Source organism: Chenopodium quinoa, unplaced genomic scaffold (genome assembly GCF_001683475.1).
Source record: "Chenopodium quinoa cultivar QQ74 unplaced genomic scaffold, ASM168347v1, whole genome shotgun sequence".
Classification (NCBI taxonomy): domain Eukaryota; kingdom Viridiplantae; phylum Streptophyta; class Magnoliopsida; order Caryophyllales; family Amaranthaceae; genus Chenopodium; species Chenopodium quinoa.
The window spans coordinates 683,088-689,549 of NW_018743814.1; the positions used below are offsets into that span (position 1 = coordinate 683,088).

At 32.5% G+C, this 6,462-nt stretch overlaps 1 long non-coding RNA gene across 1 annotated transcript; it reads left to right on the top strand.

Annotated features, from left to right (window-relative positions):
- The first annotated feature begins 4,276 nt into the window (after positions 1–4,276).
- On the top strand, positions 4,277–5,992 carry LOC110685479. Its single transcript, XR_002504068.1, has 3 exons — positions 4,277–4,515; positions 4,602–4,648; positions 5,577–5,992. It is a non-coding gene; the product is annotated as an uncharacterized LOC110685479 (long non-coding RNA).
- The last annotated feature ends 470 nt before the right edge of the window (positions 5,993–6,462 follow it).

The window sequence follows — 6,462 nt, forward strand, 5'->3', positions numbered from 1 at the left end:
CCTATGAAGAACATGTTTTACGCACGAAAATCAAAGAATTTAAAAAAAAAATACGTTAGATTTTTTATGGCGGGTGGTAAAAAACAATTTTTATTTTTCGGTTTGGTGGTAAAATAAAACTTTTAAAAGTTTTGGTGGTAAAAAACAATTTTTGGATTTTTCTTTGGTGGTAAAAGTAAAAAATCCATAAATGAAAGTTAAAGAGTGGGGCAGGAAAATAATTACTCTGTGGTAATATAGTGGTTTAAATGTTAACATGTTAATTATTTCTCAATATGTTTAGGATCGTTGTGGCGCTGGCGGGGGAGTTGCGACCATTAGGGATCTATGGCTATGATAATTCAGGCATGTGGTAGTGGTGTTGAAAAAGATAAGATAAGAAGCAAAGAGTGATGGAGAAAGGGGTAAAATGGCCATGCTAGCTAGTTAGTAAAACGCTAGTGGTGTTTAGCTCCTCGCCTATATAATGGTAGTCTATTATATAGGTTATGAGTTATGACGTTATACTTGTATAAGATAAGGGATAAAAATCATAAGAGTGAGCTTGTGGCTCATGGGTCGGAGTGTGTGGTTTGGATGGGAATGGAATGATGAGTTAGTAAGGCTAAGATAAGGAAAGATTGGTGGGATGGGCTTTAATCTATAGGGTTACCATAATATGATAGAAGAATAAGCAGCCCCGTTTTTGAGATTTTAGTGGCCTAGGGCGAATTATTAATTCGGGGCCCTAATTTATAAGTGATATTATAAAATTTTGAATTTTAAGGGTATGCCGGTATGCCAAAAAACGATAAAATGAATATTGCTTATTAACATCATAATTCACAGAAAATATACATTTTTCTTTATCTAAGCTTTAGATTAAAAAAAATCAAGAAAAAAAAAACCACTTCCACCATAGTGTATTCAATTGTCTTCTAAACACACACGAATTAGTCAATATAAAGTTTGATTTTATTGTTCAAAAAATATACTGTATAAAGTTGATTTTACATGAATTAAGCCAATTAATATCACAACATTCAACATTCACACCAATAATTATTTATCTTTAAAACACATAACCCACCAATTTTCGGCGCAAAAATTGCCACACAAAAATTTTATATGACAAATACATCAAAAACATCAATAATTGCATCAAAATTTTGACATAAACCCCTACAAATTAAATTAGGAACAAATAAATTGAACCTTCAAGGGTGTGATGAATTCCTTGCGAGTAAAGTTTTTAATGAAAAGTTTTCCTCATTGACTGCTCAACTTATTGGATTTGAATATGGGTTAGAGTAATTAGATTGGGAAATTGAAAATTTTGATGAGGTTATTAAGGAATTTAAGTTAATAAAGGAAACAATATAAACTTTTGGAGTCATTTTTGGGAAATGAAAATCTTTTATTTTCAATTATACAGAGTATGAGAACACGAGATTATAGGGAGGAGTGGAAGAAATATAATGGGTTTGACTTGTGTTCTTTAATTACAGAACTCATTTTAACAAAAGTTGGGCTTCCCATTCTGGGGCCCCGGGCGGCCGCCCCGCCTGCCCTGCCCCCAGATACGGGCTTAAGAATAAGGGGCTAATGTAAACAATGAACAAGTTGTGGGTGTGTGGTGGTGAAGGAAAGTTTACAAGAGGGGGGGTGGGGGAGGAGAGAAGGGTTTAATGAATGTTATGGTGGCAAAAATCAATATTTCAAGTCAAAAAAAATAAAATAAAAAATTATAGTAAAAAATGGCGAGATGATGTTGCGTGCACACACCAATATTATAGCTGGTGTTGTGGGGTACTTTCGCATCAGGCTATGTCGTGCTATGATTTTTTAGGTAAATTTCGACTCTAAAATTTCATTGCATAAAGTATTTAGTTAATTACTTATTCTTTTCTTTAAGTAACATATACATGGTTGTTCTAGTTTTTAACGCATGTTTCATGGTAGCATGATTAGAAAATTAAGCTACAATGACATCTTGTAATTCACACTATTATTGTTGCCCATAGTGACATGAAAATGCAATGGACTTTTAGAGTGTGATCTTATCCATTTCATTCTTGGTCAAAAGTTGTTTTTGATTTGAATTTTATTTTTATCTAGGTTGTTTGATCTCCTGCAATCATGACTACTATTAGTAAATAATAGCACTGTCAAAACGGTTTGACAGTTCGGTTTTGGTTCGGTTTGAAATCGGTTCGGTTTGAAATCGGGTCGGTTTGAAATCGGTTCAAATGTCTTACGGGTCGGTTTCGGTTCGGTTTAAATAATTATCGGTTCGGTTCGGTTTCGGTTTATTCTTGAACGGTTTAAATTCGGTTCGGGTTCTAAACGGTTCGGTTAGTAAACGGTTCGGTGCAAACGGGTTGCGGTTTGTTAACGGTTCGGTGTAAACGGTTTTTAACCCGGTTTAAATTCGGTTCGGGTTGTAAACGGTCCGGGTTGTAAACGGTCCGGGTAGTAAACGGTTCGGTGCAGACGGGTTGCGGTTTGATAACGGTTCGGTGTAAACGGTTTTTATCCCGGTTTAAATTCGGTTCGGGTTGTAAACGGTCCGGGTTGTAAACAGTCCGGGTAGTAAACGGTTCGGTGCAGACAGGTTGCGGTTTGTTAACGGTTCGGTGTAAACGGTTTTTATCCCGGTTCAAACAGTTTCGGTTTAGAAACGATTCGGTTCTTTTTTGGTTCAGTTTCATTTTAGTTCGGTTTATAACTGGTTCGGTTCGTTAACGGGTTCGGTTCTTCTACGATTTAACATTACTTGGATAGGTTTTATTTCAGCTTTACTAAATTACAGTTCGAGTCTGGTTTTGATTCAAAAAACCGGTTTTTTATCGAGTCGTTTGGATTTGGGCAATCAAACAGTTTTGGTTTGAAATTTTATACTACTTTCTAACTTTTTGCTAGTTAACAAGTTTTATATCAAGTCGAGACTTCATCACTTCATATTGAGGCATCATATTATATGCAAATTCTCATTAATTTTATAAATACATATCATGTTATGTATTTAGTTTAGCCATACTGATCTTACTAGTTTATTAGGAAGTAGATTATAAAAGTTTAGTGCATTAATGTATTATTGTTTTACTATCAGATTATTATCTGCTTCTTATTTGATCATTTAGTTAATTAATAATGTCATAATCATGATTTGATGAGTAATTGTGACATCGAAATTTTCAATTTGGTATTCGATACTTAATTAGTCAACAAGACTGATAATTAAGACTTGTTTATCATTATATATTTGCATAAAGTTATATATTACAAAGTAGTTTGATTTGTATAATCAAATAACACATTAATGAAGAAGAAGGTAATATTGACTCTTTCAACCGATTATACATATTAACATATAAATAACATATAACCATCTCATATTCTCATAGTTAAATATTATTAGTATAAAGGGATGAGAATCATAAGATTATTATATTTTTCTATATCCTTTATTGGTTTACCCCTAAGGCTTATGTCACTAATTACTAATTAGTAATTAGTAATTACTTAATTAGACTAACAAGTTAATAAGAAAGAGTAGCGTTTAACTTGAGTCTAATAGATCAAATACTGAAATGGTATTAGTATATTACCTAGTAGGATAGTCTAGTACACTGCTAATCTGTTATGCAACTATGCTAAATTGACAATTGCTGATATAGTCATATTAGTCAATCACTCATGTAGTCATAACTCATATCTAAATAAGTAATTTGTATTTATGTACTAATCTACTAGTCAATTATACAATTTATAAGTTTACACGATTACAAGTGTATTTGCTTATAGGTACAACTAAACTGATATAAAATAACCATATAACTAATCCGTAGTACTTCTTACTCTCTAAGATATATGACGTCATTATATTATTAAACAGTGTTCGATTTTTTATTAATCGCAACGCTAGACATTTACACGCTAACCGATTCACATTTTATAATTTAAAGAACTTAATATTTTAATGTGTGTGTTAAAAAAAATTATAAAAGCTGATATTATGAAGGCATATTTCGTTTTATCGGGATTCGAGAAATGTAATTAGTTTTTTTTTGAAGCCATGTAATTAATTAATTGTATAAAATTTCGTTTAATGTTATTAAAATAAAATTAAAAATTTTGATTTTTACAAAGTGGAAAATTGATTTCATTTTTTTGGTTGACAATTTCATCAAAATATGAAAGGTGGGAAATTTCCCTCCAAAACTAAAAGGAAAAACAAATTTTAAATTTAGAATTTAGATATTTTGGTTGTTAAATAATTAAATAATATATTGCAAAAGAGGAAAAAAAAAAAAAAAAAAAAAAAAAAAAACAGTGGTGAAACGTGAATTGAATTAGCCTGGTTAGGTCATCTCCTCTTCATTCATCATCTTCAATTCGCCGTTTTGCTCCACATCAAACACTGATTCTTCGGTTCTTCTTCTTCATCCTCAAGCGCTGAATCCTTACTCACTCTGAAGTTCTCCAGTTCTCCATCTTCAATTCTTCCTCTCCTTCAAGCCGTCACAGCTCAAGGTAATTTTCAGTTAATTTTTTTTTTATTTCGGTTTTTTTTTTCGATCTCGAGTTCTCCATTGTCGTTTTTTTTGTTCGATCTCCAGTTCTCCATCTTCAATTCTTCTTCTCCTTCAAGCCGTCACAGCTCCAGGTAATTTTCACTTAATTTTTTTTGTTTTTATTTCGGTTTTTTGTTCGATCTCAATTTCTCCAAATGTAATTAGTTTTTTTTCGATTTCCAGTTCTCCATCTTCAATTCTTCTTCTCCTTCAAGCCGTCACAGCTCAAGGTAATTTTTCAGTTAATTTTTTTTTTTTTATTTCGGTTTATTTTCGATCTCGAGTTCTCTATTGTCGTTTTTTTTGTTCGATCTCCAGTTCTCCATCTTCAATTCTTCTTCTCCTTCAAGCCGTCACAGCTCCAGGTAATTTTCACTTAATTGTTTTGTTTTTGTTTTTTGTTGTTCATATAATTCCTGAACTATAGACCAGGATGGCATATACTAATCACCCTCTATTATGAATATCTAAGGGACAGTGGGAGACAAATCTTGTGGTTATAAAAGCATTAGAATTTTTGTATGGTAGGGAACCCAATAAATCATTACACTATTTCAGTTTAAAATATCATTCTAATGTTATGATCAGGTATAAACACTAAAGAATTTTTGTGTGCTAATTATAGTTTAATGCAAGTTGGTTTGTTTCCAATAGAAAGAGAATCTTGTCATTTTAATCCATTGTTTTGACTTATTGAAGTAAATTAGATAAAGCAACTACTACTAATTTTAGTAATTTATAAATCTGGTAGTGTATCACTACTAAATAGTATGATTGGTTGGAAATTTTAGTGTGAAATAGTCAACACTAATTTGGTTCAGATTAGCTGGTTTAGTTTTGGGTGCATGGTATTAAATATTAATGGTTAATTAATAGAGTTATTTTAAGTTACAGTATATGTGAAAGTAATTTGCTTGCCAATTGATTTTAGTAATAGTGCCTTATTGGCTAACTTAACAGTTGTACTTTGTCTTCTTGGGGCATATTTGGATTTAGGCTGTTGTGTTTCTGTTTTTTCAGCAATGGAGCAAGAGTTTATCGGTTTTGATGAGGATTCTACTATTCAGAATCAAGATTCTACTCAACATACCACTAGTGGTAGTAAGCGTGGACGAACATCAGATGTTTGGAGGTATTACACCTTTTTTGATAAGATGGTTGGTCTTGCGCCGATAAAATATGCTCGATGCAATGTTTGCGGTAATGAATATAAAACACCAGGTAAGGCTGGTACTTCAACTTGTAAAGCTCATACTAAGACATGCATGGGTAAAAATCCACACCATCCAGGAAATCATGAAATTGGTGTTGAGCTCCCGTTTAATCAAACTCGTCATTTACAATTGCTTGCTAGAGCTATAATTTTGCATTCTTATCCTTTAAGTATTGTGGAGCATCATGGCCTTAGGGAAGTTTTTACGAATCTGAATCCCAACGTGAACCATGTGTGTTGAAACACTATTTTGAAATATTGTATTGCTGAGCATGATAAGTTTAAGTCTTTGTTGTTGCAATCTTTATCTGGAATTGAAGGTAGAGTTAGCTTCACTTGTGACTTGTGGACAGCATGCACTAATCGAGGTTATCTCACTTTAACGGCACATTATGTTGATAAAGATTGGTGTCTTAGGTCTAAAATTCTGAATTTTCGTTATTGTGGTCCTCCTCATACTGGTGTTGAGGTAGAAAAATTTGTGTTAAAACTTATTGGGGAGTGGAACCTTCAGGGTAAAGCTTTTGCAATGACTGTTGATAATGCTCGATCCATGGATGTTATGGTTAACCTTTTGAAGAAAGATTTAATGTTGACTTCTCCTCTTCCTTGTAATGGTAAATTTTTTCATATTCGATGTTCAGCTCATGTCTTGAACATTATTGTTCAAAGAGGTTTAAAAGAAGTTGATAG